Here is a 20,036-nt window from a genome sequence, read left to right on the forward strand (position 1 = left end):
GATCCACATTCCAATGTCCCCTTGGATCCCATGCTTCCTTACTTTCTCAATAAGCCTTGTGTGGGGTACCTTATCAAATGCCTTGCTGAAATCCATATACACTACATCTACTACTCTCCCTTCATCGATGTATTTAGTCACATCCTCAAAAAATTCAATCAGGCTCGTAAGGCAGGACCTGCCCTTGACAAAACCATGCTGACCATTCCTAATCATATTATACCTTTCCAAATGTTCATAAATCCAGCCTCTTAGGATCTTCTCCATCAGTTTACCAACCACTGAGGTAAGACTCACTGGTCTATAATATCCTGGGCTATCTCTACTCCCTTTCTTGAATAAGGGAACAACATTCGCAACCCTCCAATCTTCTGGGACCTCTCCATCTCCATCGATGATGCAAGGATCATCACCAGAGGTTCCGCAATCTCCTCCCTCGCCTCCCACAGTAGCCTGGGGTACATCTCCTCCGGTCCCGGCGACTTATCCAACTTGATGCTTTCCAAAGGTTTCAGCACCTCCTCTTTCCTAATATCTACATGATCAAGCTTTTCAGCCTACTGCAAGTCCTCACTACGATCACCCAGATCTTTTTCCATAGTGAATACTGATGTAAAGTATTCATTAAGTACCTCCGCTATTTCTTCCGGATCCATACACACTTTCCCACTGCTGCACTTGATAGGCCCTGTTCTTTCGCATCTTATCCTCTTGCTCTTTACATACTCGTAGAATGCCTTGGGGTTTTCCTTAATCCTGCCCACCAAGGCCTTCTCATGTCCCCTTCTGGCTCTCCTAATTTCCTTCTTAAGCTCCTTCTTGTTATCCTTATACTCTTCCAGATCTCTAACATTACCTAGCTCTCTGTAACTTTTGTAACCTTTTCTTTTCCTTTTGACTAGATTTATTATAGCCTTTCTACACCACAGTTCCTGTATCCTCTCGTGACTCCCCTGTCTCATTGGAACATGCCTATGCAGAACTCCACCCAAATATCCCCCGAATATTTGCCACATTTCTTCCGTGCTTTTCCCTGAGAACATCTGTTCCCAATTTAATCTTCCAATTTCCTGCCTGAGACCCTTTACTCCAAGGAAACACCTTTCTAGTCTGTCTGTTCCTATCTCTCTCCAATGCTACCGTAAAGGAGATAGAATTATGATCACTATCACCAAAATGATCTCCCACTGAGAGATCTGACACCTGACCGGGTTCATTTCCCAATACCAAATCAAGCACAGCCTCTCCTCTTGTAGGCTTATCTACATATTGTGTCAAGAATCTTTCCTGAACACACTTAACAATCTCCACCCCATCTACACCCCTCACTGTATGGAGATGCCAATCGATGTTTGGGAAATTAAAATCTCCCATCACAACAACTCTGTTATTATCACACCTTTCTAGGATCTGCTTCCCTATCTGCTCCTCGATATCCCTGTTACTATTGTATGGCCTGTAATAAACACCCAGTAAAGTTATTGACCCTTTCCTGTTCCTAACCTCCACCCACAGAGACTCCGTAAACAGTCCCTCCATGATGTCCACCTTTTCTGCAGCCGTGACAGTATCACTGATCAACAGTGCCACTCCCCCACCTCTTTTGCCTCCCTCCCTGTCTTGATTCCCAGATTAACTTTTAATGCCATTGTTTTGAAAAAAGTATGTGCTTTGTTTCTAGAGGTTGACAGACTGATTCCTATGTTATCAGTAATTAACAGCGGCAAGAGAAGCTGAATAATATTTCCCTGTCTGGGGCATCCTCACATACGGAAGGGTTAACTCAAGAAACCTCAACATTGAAAACATGTGTGCCATACGATGCTGGGGAGTTTTTGGAACCATCTGAGTTCCTGTAAACGCCAACTCTTAAAAAGCCCCCTCAGACGCCTGTGTGTTTGGCGATCAGAGGGCATTTGTTTTGCACTGTGTGTTTTATCTGCTGTGTAATAAATTTAAGCAGCGTGCAACTTAGGTGCTTTTCAAGAAAAAAAGAAGTTTAAAAAGTGCTTGCTTTGGGAGAGGTGGCATGGTGATTGTGTGATCAGCTTCTATTACTTTGCATTATTACATTATTGCTGCTTGTGTGTCTCTACAGGTGTCTCTGTCCCTTTAAGCCACAAATGGTGCACTATGTAGGGTAGTGTAGAAGAATCAAGATAACATCTTCCAAGCACATGCACTTATTAACCAAAATATGTCAGTGATCTTATAATTTCAGCTGTTGCTCTTAATTCACTGTCCACAACCCGCGCTCTCAGTATATTTTTTAACGCTATGATTAAATGTGGCTAACGTTTATATAAAACGTTCATAATCATGCCAGGACCTCTCCTAATCTTGTAGACAGTAGTGTTGTTTCATTTAATTGCTTTTTTCTCTTTTGTGATGCAGATATTGTTGGCAAGGCTATCAAATAACAACCATACCTAACAGCCCTTAAGAGAGTGGTGGTGAGCTGTCCTTTTGAACCATCGCAGTCTATTTAATTAAAGTACTCTCAAGGCCTGGTTAGGTAGGGGATTCCAGGATCTTCACCCAGTGACAATGAAAGAACAACAATACATTTCCAAGTCAGAATGGGGAAATAAAAACTGAAAATAATGGAAACACTTAGAAGATCAGGCAGCATCTGTGGAAGGAGAAACAGTTAACGTTTCAGGTCAAAGACTGTGCATCAGAATTGAGAAAGAAATTGGGGAGAGGGAGTGTCGGGTTGTGGTTGATGGGGGTGCTGGTGCCAGTGTTCTCTTCCGCTTGCTGTCTTTATCCTCCTATGTGCTGGAGGTTAGGGGTTGCACAGCTGGGAGGTGCTTCCAGAACAGTCTAGGCTAGGAAGTGCAGTGTACTTTGTAGATGGTGTACACTGCAGCCATGGTTCATGGAAGCAGAGAATGTTTATGGTGATAAAATTGGAGAGAATACCATTGTAGCTTGTGTCTTGTAGATGGTGGAATGGCATCAGACTATCAGCTGGTGAGTGACCCACCAAGGTTTCTCTGACCTGCTCTTGTAGCAACTTCATTTGTGTACTTGGTCCAGTTACTTTTCTGATCAACAGTATTCCAAGGATGTTTTTGAGAATTTGCTAGTAGTAATACCATTGAATTCCAAAGGCTCTTCAGGCTTCTGTAGCCCTGGAAGGATATACTTGCCTTGGAATTGGTACGGCAGAGGTTCATTGAATTGATTGCTTGAATAGGGGTTTGTCCTATGATGAGAGATTGAGAAGACTGCCATATACTCAACAGAGCTTGGAAGGAGGAGATGTGAACTCATTGTGATATACATGATTTTGAGAAGGATTTCGAGTAGGTAGATGCTAAAAGGCTGCTTCCTCTGGCTTGCTTGAAGTAGAAAACTTACAGGATGAGAGATCAGCCAATAGTGCTGAGATAGGGGAAAATGACTTTAGGCAGGGAGTGCAAATCTTTTGAATTCTGAAGGCCTTGTAGCTGGTTGAGTTTATTCAAGCATGAGATGGAGGGATTTTTGTACTTTAAGGGAACCAGAGAAGACTGGATTGAGTGATCAAATGATCCCGAACCATGTGTTCAGCCATGATGTTGTTGAATAGCACTGTTGGCTCTAGGAGCCAGAAGGCTCAGCCCTCTTCTCTTTCTTGTATTCTTACGTTCTCTTATTGGGGAAGATCATTGCTCTGGCACTTGGATACTACACAGACCAAAGAGACTTAAAACTGGAACAAAAAACAGGATGCTGGAAGAACTCAATGGGTCAAGCAACATCTGTGGAGGCAAAAGGTATACTTTGCCATTTGCACATACAGCATATACTTCGTGCATGCAACAAAAATCAGAGCACTGGAAGAACTTGGCAGGTTGAGCAGCTTCTGCGGTGGCAAAAGGTATATATCGATGTTTCAGGTCAAGACCACATCAGGACGGAGAGGGAAGAGGAAAGATTGCCAGTATATGGAAGTATGTAGGAGGGGTGGAACCAGATGACGGAGGCAGGGATGATGGGTAGAAGGAACCAGGTGGGGGTAGGGGAGAGGGACGAGGAGGGGCAGTGAGGCCAAATGCAAATTGGAAGAACAATATGTCATATTATGTTTGGGTAGTTTACAATCCAATGGTATGAACATTGAATTTTCCAATTTCAGGTAACCCACACCCGTTGTTCTTCTCCAACACAGGCACTCACCTGTCCACCTAGGATTCATCTTCCTTTTTTCACCTTTCCCAACACCTCCCCCTTCCCCCTCCCCTACCTGGTCATCTGCCACCTTATGCTGCCTGGATTAGAGGGCATGTGGTATCAGGAGTAGTTGGACAAACTTGGGCTCTTTTCTCTGGAGCGGCGGAGGCTGAGGGGTGATCTGTTGGAAGGGTATAACGTTATGAGGGGCATAGATAGGGTGGACAAGCAATATCTTTCTCCCATTATTGAGCAATCCAATACCAGAGGGCATGCATTTAAGGTGAGAGGGGGTAGTTTCAGAACAGATGTGAGGCGTACGTTTTTTACTGAGAGAGTGGTGGATGCCTGGAATGTGTTGCCTGATAGGGTGGTGGAGGCAAATTCATTGGAGATTTTTAAGAGGGGCTTGGATGGGCACATGAATGAGAGGAAAATAGAGGGATATGGGCATTCTGTAGGTAGGAGGGATTAGCTATGTCGGCACAACATTGTGGGCCGAAGGGCCTGTTCTGTGCTGGACTGTTCTATGTTCTTATCTGGTTCCACCTACCTCCCACCATCCTTTATTCCACCCCTCCCTCATACTTCTGTATTCTGGCAATCTTTCCTCTTCTCTATCAGTCATGATGCAGGGTCTTGACTTGAAACATCGATATATACCTTTTGTCTCCACGGAAGCTACTTAACCTGCCAAGTTCTTCCAACGTTCTGATTTCTGGATGATATGCATGTTGCTTGCCTCTCGTCAGCCCAAGTTTGAAAGTCGCCCGAATCTTGATATATGCCGACACGGAAAGTTTCATTTCCTCAGTAGGTGCATATGGAATTGAACATTGTGTAATCATCAGTGATCATCTCCACTTGTGACTTGACGATGGAGGGTAAGTCTTTGATGAAGCAGCCTGAAGGTGTTGAACCTGAGAACTTCACAATAATCTCTTTGGCTCAGATGGTTGACCTCTAACAAGGGAGCTGGATGAGTGAAAGCAAAGAACTTGCAGACTATGGGGGGGGGGGGGGTGGGGGAAGGATGGGGGAAAGGAACCAGCTGTATTGCTGTTACACAGAGCCTGCACGGATTCAACAGGCTGAATGGCCTCCTTGTTTTTTCCCTGATTCTACGAACCACAACCATCTGCCTTTATGTGAGGTGTGCTTCGACCAAGTGAACACTATCGCCCTTGATTTCCATTTCCCTCAACTTCAATTTTACCTGGTCCCTTGACTTCAAACTCAGTCAAAGACTGGCTTGATGACAAAAGTCTCACCTCTGGAATTCAGCTTTTTTTGTCCAGCACTGTTTGTTTGGGTGGCACAATGGCACGGCCGATGGAGCTGCTGCCTCACAGCTCCAAGTTCAACCCTGACTTCTGGTGCTGCCTGTGGAGAGAATGCACGCTCTTTCTGTGTGGGTTTTCCCCGGGTACTCTGGTTTCCTTCCACATGCCAAAGATGTGCAGGTTGGCCACTGTACGTTGGCACTAGCGCTAGTGGGATGGGGAGAATAGGTTGCAGGGAACATTAGTGGGGGAATGAGATTGCTCTGTGAGTTGCCATGGACTCAATGGGCTGAGTGGCCTCCTCCTATGTCATAAGGGGAAATGGTAATATGGAAATATTTGGACCAGGACTGTACATTGTTGGCTGTAATGCACCTTAAGAGGCATTGAGGTGGTGAAAGACATTATATAAATGCAAGTATTTTGAACTCATCATATAAGTAAGGCCCAGAGAATAGATGAAACCCCTCCTTTGCCACTGCGCAACTTTTCTGTTGACTATTTAGTGTGCGCTCATCTATGAGCTCTCCAAATTTTCATCATCAAACTGTTACTTCCCGTGGAACAGAACAAAAGAAAATTACAGGAATAACAGAGGAGAGCCAGAAAAAACCCACTTAGCCCTTCAAGCCTGCCTCGCCATTCAATGATCCAATGTCTCTTCTGTGCCATTTCTCCATAGCCAGCAATTCAATTAATTTCTTCACTGGTTTTATCCGGACTTGAAGAAATTCTGGGAGTGGGTCATGATGAAAGTGGAAAGATTTCCTTAGCTTCTAAACTCAAGATTAGTACAGACATTATATTTCTCCCTAACTCTTTCTCTCTCTCTCTTTTTCTTTCTCTCTCATACACACTCACTCTCTCTCTCTCTCTCTCTCTCTCTCTCTCTCTCTCTCTCTCTCCCTCCCCTCCCTCCCTTACTCAATTCCTCCCTCACAAGCATGAAAAACACAAGTTGTATTCTAAACTCATTTTTGGTCTCAAGTGTTCATTCCAAAGCTCTAAAAAAATAAGCTGGTCACTTGAGACGCCAAGAGAAAATTAACAGTCACAGCTCTTGACATCGCTCATGCCAGCAATTCAGGTATGTTAATCCCAGGAACCTGAAACACGGACACTGTGAAAATGTGTCAGAGGCAGAGAGAGAACTACAAACTGCTGGACCAGTTCCAGCTGCAGATCTGTACTCTGCAGAACCTGCATTGAAAGAGAGATACCATCAGAAGCATCTCTTATGCAGTCTGTGGAGACATCCGGTGAGGAAACCTGTGCCTTTACATAACTGAATCCCAGGTGTGTACAAGCTCCAGAGACACATGAAAGCAAAATCCCAATGCTGCAGGCCCTAAAGTCGGTAATTCTTAAGTATTCCTTGAAACTCTCTGGGTTCCATTGTCTACGAGGCTCCCACACTTTATATCTGAGTTTTTGGGGATGTATTGCAGGATTACACTGACATTATTGCTCTCTTTAAATCTAGTGCCATTAAGATTATTGAACCTTCAGCAGCAATGGTGTGGTTAAAGAAGGCATGAGAAACTTGATAGCTCCCAGACCACACCATAGGCAGTTGTATACGTAAAAAAATGAAAATTAAATAAACAAAACTGCAGACGCTGGAAATTTGAAATTAAGAAACACGGAAAATGCTGGTAAAACTCAGCAAGTCATGCAGCATCTGTGGAAAGAAAAACATTTAACATTTCAGTTCAAAGACTCTTCATCGTAACTGAGAAAGATAGAAAACAATTTCATCTAGACTGCAGAGAAGGTGGGGGAGGGCAATGCGTGGAACAAAGGAAATTTCTGTGATTGGGCGAAATAATGTAGCCATTAAGTGCGTTAAGCTCCTTTGTCTGTGCAACCCATTGCCCTCCTCCATCTTCTCTGTTTCCTTGACTCACCTGTTTTTTTTTCTTTGTCAGCTCGGATGAGAAGTCTTCGACCTGAACCTGTAACCGTTAATCTTTTCAGAGATGCTGCCCGACCTGCCGAGTTCTTCTACACTCATCTGCGAGTTCAGCTGTCTTATGAACATGATAGATGGTGTTATCATTTGGTAGGTCAGCAAATCCATCTTTGAAGATCTGTCTGTGTTCAGGTGATCCAGCTTTGATAAATTATTCACCACAATTCTCACCTTGCAAAATAGTGTCCCCTTCGGAATGGTCTTCGTCAAAGTTAGGAGTGTGGTTTCCAAAGCTCTTGAACAATTGCTTCCAAAAGGAACCTGACCAAGGAAATGAAAATATCTAAAGATAAATACAATAAAACAAATAAGTTCCATGTTCTGTTATTACTCTTCAAAGTCAGTGGGTTTGCTGTCAGCCCAGATTGTCAGGCTCGACATAGCATTCTCTGCATCATGACTCTAATAGGGATAATAGGAAAATACACATGCTTCTATACATCAACCTCCAACACATTATTACCAGATGAATCTTTCAGTTTTTTTTATGATAGGCCTTCCTTCAGGCACTAGCGCATGAGGCAGATTGGGTGGATGTGCTGAGCTTGTTCTCTCTCCAGGTTTACAATCTATCAGAAGTGGAGACTGCAAAGCTTTCCTCCAAGAAATCAAGTCATTTTCCTCAGACTGCACTGCAGTATGTTTCTGTTTGTGCTCTGTAATGTTGATTTGCATGGACAAGTATTAGTTGGGCTTAATGTCCTGTTTTCAAGGTGTAGATCCAACATACTTTGACAAAACCTTCAATCCAGTGGAAGATTATGAAATATGATCCATAAATTGTATGTGTTACATTTAATATTGTCCTGATTTCAAACTCAGAATAAAGAGTAGAGGAAGGGGGAGGTTTAGAAAATTACATCAAATGGAAACTTGGATTCAAGCCAGATTTTCACATTGCCACCAAACTTGAGGAAATGAGGGAGATATCACATACTGACAGACTGAGGCTGGATGCAAATATACACACAGAGCTGGGCTCTGAGAGTTATTCCCAGTGAGAAATTTGATGATGCATTGGTTTTAATTTTCCAAACTTCTCGAGATTTATGGAAGTTTCCATTGGATCGGAAAACTTAATTATTTTATTCAAAATGGCAGAGACATAAAACAGGACAGTTAACATTTGTAATAGGGGAAACATTAAGAGCTATTATTAAAGACATTATAACAGGCCACTTTCAAGGTAATCAAGCAAAGTCAACAGGGTTTTACATAAGATGAGCATTTGTCGGCTCTTGGACAATACTCACTGGAGTACAGAAGAATGGGAGGGGACCTCGTAGAAACATTTTGAATGTTGAAAGGACTGGACAGAGTAAATGTGGCTAAGCTGTTTCCCTTGGTGGGTGAGTCCAGGACTAGAGGACACAGTCTTAGAATTAGAGGGTACCCACTTAAAACAGAAATGAGGAGATATTTCTTTAGCCAGAGGGTAGTGAATTTATGGAATTCTTTGCCACATACAGCTGTGGAGGCCCGATCAATGGGGGCGTTTGAGGATATTGATAGGTATCTAATTAGACAAGGTATCAAGGGATATGGGGAAAAGTCTGGAAATTGGGACTAGATAGGAATAGTTTAGTTTAGCTCATGGAGCAGACTCGATGGGCCGAATGGCCTACTTCTGCTCCTTTGTCTTGTGATCTTGTGATCTTGTGAAAAGGAAATCATGTTTGACCAAATTTCTTGAGTTCTTTGAAGAAGTAACATGCAATGGCTAAAGGCAGAACTGATGGATGTACTATACCAGGATTTCCAGAAGGTATTTGATAAGATGCCATACCAAAGGTTATTGCAGAAAGTAAATGTTCATAGCATAAGAAATAAGATTGGCTGGCTAACAGGAAACTGAGTAGCTATTAATGGTTGGCAAGGTAGACTTTGGATGAAGTTCAAGTTCAAGTTTATGGTCATGGGCATACATACCCAAGGTATAAATGCCATGAAAATTAGCATTTTGCAGCAGCAGCACAGTACTTTACAAACATGACAAACATAAGTTACATAAACTTAAATTAACATAAATTACACAGAACTTACATGACAAAATAAACAAAAATAAATATAACAACATTAGTGCAAGTTGAGAGAAACATAGTCCGAGGTAGAATTAAGGTTTTTTCAGGTCGGTTCAAGAACCTGACGGCAGTGGGGAAGAAGCTGTTGTTGAACCTTGAGGTATGGGTCTTCAGGCTCCTGTACCTCCTGCCTGATGGCAGCAACAAGAAGAGGGCATGGCCCGGATGGTGGGGGTCACTGATGATCGAAAGTGCTAAAGTTAAGGTTGCTAAATTTGCTGATAATATAAGGGTAAGTAGGAAAGTAAGTTATGATGAGGACATAAAGTGGCTACAACAGGCTATAGATATGTTAAGTGAGTAGGCAAAGAATTAGCAATTGTCGTATCATGTTGGAAAAATCTGAAATTGTTCATTTTGGAAGGAAAAATAAAAGAAGTATATAATCTGAATGGTGATAGTCTGCAGAACTCTGAGATCAGAATCAGAACCAGAATCAGGTTTATTATCACTGTCTTACATGACGTGAAATTTGTTGTTTTGTGGCGGCATTAAAATTTTAAATTACAAAATAAATAAATAGTGCAAAAAAAAAGGAACAATGAAGTATTGTTCATGAACTGTTCAGAAATCTGATAGTGGAGGGGAAGAAGCTGTTTCTGAATCATTGAGTGTGGGTCTTCAGGCTCCTGTACCTCCTCCCTGATGGTAGTAATAAGAAGAGGGCGTGTCCCGGATGGTGGGGATCCTTAGTAATGGATGCCACCTTCTTGAGGCACCTTCTCTTGAAGATGTCCTCAAAGGCAGGGAGGTTGTTCCCAAGATGGAGCTGGCTGAGTCTACAACCCTCTGCAGCCTCTTGTGATCCTGTGGATTGGAGCCTCCATACCAGGCGGTGGTGCAACCAGTCAGAATACTCTCCACAGTACATCTATAGAAATTTTCAAAAGTCTTTGATGACATGCCAAATCTCCTCAAATTCCTAATGAAGCAGAGCTGCTAGTGTACCTTCTTTGTGATGGCATCAACATGTTGGACCCAGGACAGATCCTCCTAGATGTTGACACCCAGGAAATTAAAGCTGCCCACCCTTTCCACCGCTGACCCCTCAATGAGGACTGGTGTGTGTTCTCCTGACTGAAGTCCACAATCAATTCCTTAGTTTTGATGACGTTGAGTGCAAGGTTGTTGTTGCAACACCACTCAACCTCTGGGCATCCTAGGGCAGGATTCACAAAGGCTAGCATGTAGATACACCAAGTCATCCAGAAAAATAACAGAATGTTATTTATTGCTCGGGAAAATTGAATTCAAAAGTAGGGAAGTTTTGCTTCAGATATATTAATGAAATCTCATCTGGAGTATTGTGGACAGTATAAGTCTCTTTATGTAATAAAGGATGTTAATTCATTGGAAGCAGTTCAGAAAAGATTTACTGGAGAAGTACCTAGAATGGGCATGTGGAAAGGCTAGGCTGGTGACTGCTGGATATGTGATTCAATTAAAGGATCCCTGAGGGGTCTTGAAAGAGTGAATGTGGACAGAATGTCTCCTCTTGTGAGACATTAGGAACTAGGAGTCACTGTTTGTCAGTCTTTCCTCCTGGTCTGCAATTAATTCCCTCCCTGGAATGGAAGGATATAGACCATGCGTAGGCAGATGGGATTAGTTTGATTGGCATCACAGTTGACACAGACATCACAGACCAAAATGCTTGTTCCTGTGCTGTACTGTTCTATGTTCTGAGTCCTAATACTGAGTAAGGTGTTATTTATGGTGCATCCCGTGTCACCATAATGGGTGTCTAAAATTGTTTTCTCAAATTACTTAGCCTTGCTATGTCCCCCTCTTGAAACACATCCTAGGGAGCTCCTCATTCTGTCCATATCAATGAAGATTACAAACACTGAAGAGTCTTGAAATGCATATTATAACGGGGGCTGGTGCACAAAGATCAGGGAGCCTCAGGTGATTTTATTGGGACCTGCTAAGATTTTATTACGAGTGCTCAGTGCAGTATTGGCCGATTTTACAGACCACATAAAGGTTTGAATATATGCCAAGTGAAATATCATAAACAAACTTAACAGTAATTATAAAAGTATATATTTTAGAATTCATTATATTTGGAACTGTGGGAATTAAAATCCACATTTGCAAAAATGTATCTATTGGTGTTGGAGAGGTTGCTCAGCAGTAACCATAGCTTCGATCGTTTAAAGATCTACAGTTCATGTGACAAAGCACAACATTTTCAGGTCATTTTACAGCGAGGTTATGTACCTGAGCATCACAACAGCACACAGATTTCTGCACACTATGCTGGCAAAGGCTGCACATCAGTACATCATATGTAGGGATAGGGAATGCCAAACATCAATACCTGGACTTCCATCCCTTCAATGCACATGATTAAACTCCAGAAGTTAACGCTGGTTTCATGCTGCAATGCTAGCAAATGCTAACAGTTTTATTGGCATAACCGTTACAACCAGGCTAATGTTGTTTGACTGCCTAACGTCATAAGACACATGAATTACTGACAAAAATATCCAATTGATTTTTATTTATGGAAATTGCTGTCTGCTTGGATGGTCAGAAGCATCCAGTAAGATGCACCAGAAGCCAAATTTTGCAAGATTAACATGGACTGGTACTGTCATTACCTGGAAAAGATCAACTGCCTCTGCAGTTCATTCACAAACCTTCTCTTTCATGCAACTAACTAAAACTTTTGGATATTACCAATAAAAACACTGCAAATCTGTTACTTGCACAGCCCAATATTTAGATTTGAGGCCGTCTCTGGGTGGCACTCGCCTATATTTAGCTCTGCAGCTTTCGTTTTATTTTGCTACAGTCAGTAAGATCACACAGCTGCCTAGAATCCGATTAATAAAGACCAGATGAAACAAAAACCCAGCACGAGGAAGAGGAGAGAGAAAAAAACTAAAAGAAAAATGCTTTCAGATAAGTAGCCAAATAATAAACAGAAGCAAACGTTAAACACAACTTCGCAGTGGCCAGACTCAAGAGCTAAAACAAGTGACTTGCCAACAAATGCAACAGGCCATTGATGGGGTTGGAAAAAAAAACTCTTTAATGTGGATGGTCTCTTTACTTTAAAGTGGGTTAAAGAATGCTGAGTCCACACGAGAGATGTGCTTGCCTCGCGACTTTCCTTTGATTTTTTCCCCCCAAATAAAAAAGCCAAGTAGCACGTGAAGTTTTGACTGTTCCTTTTCTCCTGAGTCGCTTGATTTTTCTAAGCCAGATGCTAGACCACATCTGAGGAATGGATGAGTACACAGAGTCTCCCTCGCATCCTCTTGCTCCCTTCGACCCTCCTGTTAACCCCTGTAGAGCCACAATGGTCAAGGTTGCCCAGGTGGACCAGACTCAGGTGTACAAGGATATAGGAAAATATGGAGTGAGGAAATGGGACTAATAGGATTGGTAATTTGCTGGTTTAGACACAATGGGCCAAGCTCAGACAGCCAAGGGGGACAGCTCAATAAGCAGTCCAGGCTGGTGAGAATTTGGTGTTTAATGAACACAGAGATAACAAAGGTTACATAGAGTCCAGGTGAAGGATCCTGACCTGAAATGTCGACTGTCCATTTCCCTCTACAGATGCTACCTGACCCGCTGAGTTCCTCCAGCAGCTTATTTTTCTTTGCTCCTGATTCCAGCATCTGCAATCTCTTGTGTTACATAGATCATCTTGGGCTTACCTAATGGAAGAACTCTACAACTCCCCTGTAACAGTATTTGGTAGTTTGTTAAATGATGTCAAAGATTTTCCTTCATTTCTTCTGACATTGGCCCATTCCATTTATAAAATGCATCTTCATAGCTCCAGTGATCCAGGTTCAATCCTCACCTCCTGTGTTACCCATGCAGAGTTTGCATGTTCTCCCTGTGACTACGTTCGTTTCCTCTGGGTGCTCCGGTTTCTTCTCACATACCAAAGATGAGCTACTGAGTTAGTTGGGCACTGTATATTGTTCCTTCAGGAACGTTTATGGCAAAATGAATCAAAAGGTCGTTGCTGAGCATGTGTGACAGAGAATACATTACAGGGGTACAGGATAACATGGTGAGGGGGAACGGGACTGGTGAAGATGACCCAACAGGCCAAATACTTCCCTCCTGTGTGATTATAAATGTAAGAAGACATAAATATACACTATGTATCTCAATGGCCAATAGATTGGGCACGGTAGCATTGTGTTAAGTTAGAGGGCTGGTATAGGAGCAAGAATTTGGAGACTAGTGTTCAATTCTCACTATCAGGCATAGGGAATTTAAATTAGGCAAATTAAATAACTCTGTAAATAAAAGCTAATATCTGCAATGATTACCATGAAGCTACTTGCTATTTCTTTAAAAACCCATCTGTTTTACTGCTCTACTTCATTAGGAGTTTGAGATTAGGGATGTCACCAAAGACTCCTGCAAATTTCTACAGATGAATGGTGGAGAGCATTCTGATTGGTTGCATCACCTCCCGGTATGGAGGCTCCAATGTGCAGGATCAAAGGTGGCTGCAGAGGGTTGTAGACTCAGCCCACTCATCACCGGCATAACACTCCCCGCCATCATGGACATCTTCAAGAGGTGGTGCCTCAAGAAGGCAGTATCCATTATTAAGGACCCTCACCACCTGGGACATGCCCTCTTCAAGTTACTACCATCGGGGAGGAGGTACAGGAACCTGAAGACCCACACTCAATGTTTCAGGAACAGCTTCTTCCCCTCCACCATCAGATTTCTGAACAGTCTATGAACCCATGAATACTACCTCATTATTCCTCTTTTGCACTATTTATTTTTGTAACTTATTGTAATTTTTATGTCTTTATGTCTTACACTGTACTGCTGCCACAGAACAACAAATTTCACGGCATGTGTTATTGATAATAAACCTGATTCTGATTCTGATGTCCTTCAGGGAAGGAAGGCTGCTGCCCTGACCCAGTCTGACCTACATGTGTTTTCAGACCCACTAATGTAGTTTGTCTCTTAACTATCCTTTCAGTTCAGGGGGTGGGGGGAACAATAAATGCTGGCTTTTCCAGTAACATCCAACTCATTTGAACAACTAAATAATAAAAACAGTGTCCACCGTGGCCTTGAGTTCAATGGTCTCACTGGGAAGAAAAGCTTTTCTCCAAATTCCCTATTTCATTTCTTGTGATTTCTTGGAGTTATTTTGTTGATGGCTTCTAGTTTTTTTCCGAACATTCTCGCTTTGATATAGAAGTTCTTCAGTACTTTAAAGACCTCTATTTGATCAGTTTTCAGCTGACCCTTTACAAAGGAAAGGAGACCCAGCCTACTCAAAGTAAACTTCTACAGATGCTGGAAACCTGAACTAAACAAAGTCGTTAGTTCTGGCCTGAAACATTAGTTCTGCTTCTCATTCTGCAGATGCTGTTTGACCTGCTGAGTTTTGCCAGCTTCAGATTCTTTTCTTTTAGATTTAATCTAATAATTTTAGGTTCATTCCTGAAAATAATTTTGCATCCTGTCCAGAAGTTTCAATAACATAAGGACCAGAAACATAGTTCCATTAGACCACACTCGGGATACAGTGTATAAGTTTAGGACAACTTTATTTTTCAGTTTTCTCCTTCCTGCAATTAAACCTTCCACTCACTAGGGGAAACTTACAGTGGTACCAACCTGCATGTCTTTGGGATGTGGAAGGGAACAGGATCACCTGGAGGAAACCTAAGTGGTTACATGGAGGAAGTACAAACCCTACATAGAAAGCAACAGAGGTCAGGATTGAACCATAACAGTGCTGATGACTCAGGATTGTGAGGTAACAGATTTACTAGTGTGCCACTGTGTTGCTGAGGTGGCTTTAGCAGCCAAGGTCCTAAGCCACAAGTTTCTTCCTCACTGTGCTCCTTCAAGAATCTTCTAAAACACTCCCTCTTTGATCAGAAACTTGTTCTTAAGTTGCTCAGTATGCAACTGCTTAGCAAGAGCCTTTTTCCCCTCCTCCCAGAGTGAAAGGCCTTGAAGTTGAAGTCCACAACTTGTCCCACAGGAGAAAGCAATCCAGTTCCTGATTGCTGAATCGAAATAGTCGACGAGCCTGGGTACAGGTGGCAACTCTTTCACCCACAGGGCTACCGACTACAACAAGAGTTAGAGGTCAATGTAAAGAAGTATTAATTATAATACCGCTCTGATTTTCCTTCAGCAGTTTGGAGCTTTGTAATTTTTTTTAATTCTTGGAGGCTGGAAATGTTTAATCCAATTTCCTGTGGACTTGTTCTAATGGACCCTTGATTTGATCCATCTACTACCCACACAATTCACCCAATGAGTCTCCTCCCCTTTCAGGTTCCATCTGCCCTTCCTTACTTATAGCCTTAGTCAGAATCTGGCACTTATAGCCTTCGTGTCCCCACTTATCACCCTCCAGCCTCTGTCTGCACCTTCACTCTCCCCACCTGGCTCCACCTGCCCTTTCTTTTTCCCTTGTCCGCTTCTACCTATCGTCCATCTGCCTCCGTCTCCTAACTCCATCCCTCCACCCCCCCGCCCCCCACCTCCCCCATAGCTGGTCCCATGATCCCTCACCCCTCCTCGGTCTACCTGTCACCTAGCAGTCCCTATTTCACCCCTCCTGCTCTCCTCTTTATCTTTTCTCTCAACTCTCAGTCCTGCTGCAGAGTCGTGACCCGAAAGATCGACAGTTCCTTTCTCACCCATAGATGTTTCTCAATCCACCAAGATCCTCCAGCAGTTTACTTCTTGTGGCCCTTTAACCCTTGCTTAATCATCCTGTTATAGACAATCTGGAAAACCTGCTTCAGATTTCCACCATATGAATATTTTGCTTTAATGATGCTCTTTACTCGCTGCTGCTGAACTAGGCAGACAGAAGTCTATTGTGAAAAGGATCTAGAACTCAGTGCATGCAAAAAACATCCATTGGGCTTTGAGTGCCATAACCTACAAGGCTATGGACCAAGGGAAGTGGGATTGAACTGGACAACTCTCATTCATAGTATGGACTGATTGGGTCAAATAACACACACATCTTCAGGATTCCATGATACACAAGTGTTCATGGATTCTGGTGCCTTATCCCTGTTTTGCAGGGATCTTAGCAACTTTGTCAGAGGATAAGTGAATGGTCTAAACCAGAAAATCCACTGAGTTATCTTGCTTTATTTGAGTAGGTCATTGAACTTCTTGCAGCACTTCTGTATTCAAGATTGTGATTGACAGATTTTTTGGGCATTAAAAGAATCAAGTTATATGGGGATATGTCAGGAAAGTGCAACAGAAATCTTTATCTATTGGCATTGCTCCTGTGCTACTCACCAGATGAAGTTCATCCCAGTGGACTTGAAAAATATATTACAGCAAGCATCAGAAACAGAAGTTGGTGGAGATCAAAATATTAGACAAAGGTCAGAAACAAACTGTGGAATAGACCGTTATATTACAGCATGCGTCAGATCTCAGACATGGATTGGATCAAATATATTAGAGCAAGTGCTGGAATTAAACCATGGAAAAGAATGAACTGCTTAAACAAGTGTTAGAGACAACACATGGAATTGAACAATATAATACAGGCTCATATAGAAACTCTTGAAGGGATTAATATACCACAGAAAGTTCCAGAGGCAAACCATGGAATGGATTAAATAATTACAGTATGAGTCAAAAAAGAAAAATTGAAATTGATGAATATGCCGAAGTTCCCTCTTCAAAATTTCAAAACTGTCTGTCTCTAATATTGTTAGAAACACAGTTAGCTGTAGTTTATATTAGATTAACATAATCACTGAAATGCCATGAGTAATTGTAACTTAACAACACAAAAGATAGTAAGAATTTGAGCATATGTATGGGTGTGTTTGTGTGTGCGCAGGAAGAATGTTTGATAATTAGAAACAGAGACAATTCAACAAGCTGTGTTTCTTTTCAGCTTAACTCTCAAAAGAAAATAATTTTACTCTCAGAGGGTTGATGGATAAAATGCTGCAGAGGCAGAATGCTAGGAATCGCATTAGATCACATGAGTTCATCTTCATTTACCTGTTCCAAATTTATAAAGAAGTTTAAAAGACAAACTAACAGCATTCATTGATGAAAGTTTATTGACTTGAGATGATAATCCCCCCTCTCTCTCTCTCTGCTTGCCTGCCTGCCTCTCTCTTTCTCTCTCTCTCTCACTCTCTCAGATACTGCCAGACCCTGCTGAGTACAGGAAGTCCCCGGATTACGAACGAGTTTCATTTTTGAGTCTGTTCGTTAGTCGAATTTGTATGTAAGTCGGAACAGTTACGTAACAGTTCACATCTAGCGTCAATTAGTCAAATGTTTGTCTTAGTATATAGTATATATTTTACCTAAAACATCATACACTTATGCTTTGAAGCCATGATTATGACGTGGCGTTGTTCTCCCTCGGGCCGACGAACTGCTTAAAACGCGCAAAGTAGTCTGCCCGTTCGTTAGTACGAACGATTGTGTGTAACTCGATTTTTTAAAATAATAGGCTTTACGGAGGTTGGTTCGTAAGTACAGGCGTTCGTAAGTTGGGTGTTCGTAACCCGGGGACTTCCTGTATTTTGAACACTTTCAGTTTTAATTTCAGATTTTCTCATGGCATTCATCATTCTTTATACAAAGAAGCTCTTGACACCGATCTTAATTTTTCTTCTTTCACCTTATTTGAAACTTCTGGCAGGGGGGTGGGACCCAAAGCAGTGGTGTAACATATGAGAAAGTTGAGGCAAATATCAAAGCTAAAGTGAACAAGTTCAGTAGGCAGTGCAAGAGGGACAGGGAGCGAGGAAGGTGTGATAGGCTAATCTGTGTTTATATTAAGGCAGATAAACTCAGGACATGGATAGGTCCATGGGACTGGGATATTATACGTATCACAGAAGCATGGTTGAGGGATGGGCAGGACTGGCAGCTCAATGTTCCATAGTACACGTGCTACAGGCATGACAGAGATGGAGGTAAGAGGAGAGGGGGGGTTGTGTTTTTAATTAGGGAGAGCATCACGGCAGTACCAAGAGAGGATCAAAATCAGGTTTATTTTCATTGACATATGTCATGAAATTTGTTGTTTTGCAGCAGCAGTACAGTGCAAGACATAAAAATTACTGTAAGTTACAAAAATAAATAAATAGTGCAAAGGAGGAATAATGAGATAGTGTTCATGGATTCATGGACCGTTCAGAAATATGATGGTGGAGGGGAAGAAGCTGTTCCTGAAACATCGAGTGTGGGTCTTCAGGCTCCTGTACCTCCTTAATGATGGATGCTGCCTTCTTGAGGCATCGCCTCTTGAAAATGTCCTCGATGGTGGGGAGGGTTGTGCCTGTGATGGAGCTGGCTGAGTCTACAACCCTCTGCAGCCTCTTTTAATCCTGCACATTGGAGCCTCCATACCAGGCAGTGATGCAGCCAGTCAGAATGCTTTCTACCGTACATCTGTAGAAATTTGCAGGAGTCTTTGGTGACATCCCAAATCTCTTGAAACTCCTAATGAAGTTGAGCTGCTAGCGTGCCTTCTTCGTGATTGCATTGAAGTGACTGTATCAATGCATCAAAGAGGATGTTCCTGGGGGAGCATTCAGTGACGCTATATGGATGGAACTCAGAAGTAAGGAGGGAGTGATCACCTTGATGGGATTGTACTCTCAGAATCACCACCAGTAACTTTTCCACCATTAATGTTATGCTCACTGGCCTGTAGTTCCCTAGCTTGTCCTTGCAGCCCTTCTTAAATAAAGCCATAACATTAGCCAATTACAGATGAGAAATATTCATTTAAGACCTCGCCCATCTCCTGTGGTTCCACAAGTAAATGACCCTAATCCTGCCAGCCTTGCCCTTCACTCTAATAGGAACATGTTGGCGCTGAACTCTCCCTATCTCACTTTTAAAAGCCTCCCACTTGCCAGACATCCCATAGTCAGCGGGAATTAGAGGAGCAAATATGTAGGGAGATCGCAGATAGTAGCAAGAATAAAGTGGTTGTAATAGCAGGTGATTTTAACTTTCTTAATATTGACTGGGACTACCAGAGTGCTAAGGGCTTGGATGGGGCAGAAATTGCTAAGTGTGTCCAGGAAAGTTTTCTCGAGTAATATGTAGATGGCCTGACTAGAGAGGGGCAACACTCAACCTCATATTGGGAAATGAGACAGCACAAGTGACTGAAGTGTCAGCGGGGAGCACTTTGGGACCAGTGACCATAATTCTGTTAGTTTTTAAACAGTTATGGTAATAGATAGGACTGGTCCATAAGTCAAAGTCCTAAATTGCAGCAAGGCAAATTGTAATGGCATTAGATAGGAACTTGCAAAGTTGATTGAAAGAGGCCGTTTGCAAGTAAAGGGATGTCTGGCAAATGGGAGGCTTTTAAAAGTGAGATAGGGAGAGTTCAGGGCCAGCATGTTCATGTTGGAGTGAAGGGCAAGGCTGCCAGGATTAGGGTCATTTATGTGTGGAGCCACAGGAGATGGGTGAGGTCTTAAATGAATATTTCTCATCTGTAATTACTATGGAGAAGGTCATGGGAGCTAGGGAATTCAGGTAATTGAA

Source organism: Pristis pectinata, chromosome 1 (genome assembly GCF_009764475.1).
Source record: "Pristis pectinata isolate sPriPec2 chromosome 1, sPriPec2.1.pri, whole genome shotgun sequence".
Taxonomy (NCBI): domain Eukaryota; kingdom Metazoa; phylum Chordata; class Chondrichthyes; order Rhinopristiformes; family Pristidae; genus Pristis; species Pristis pectinata.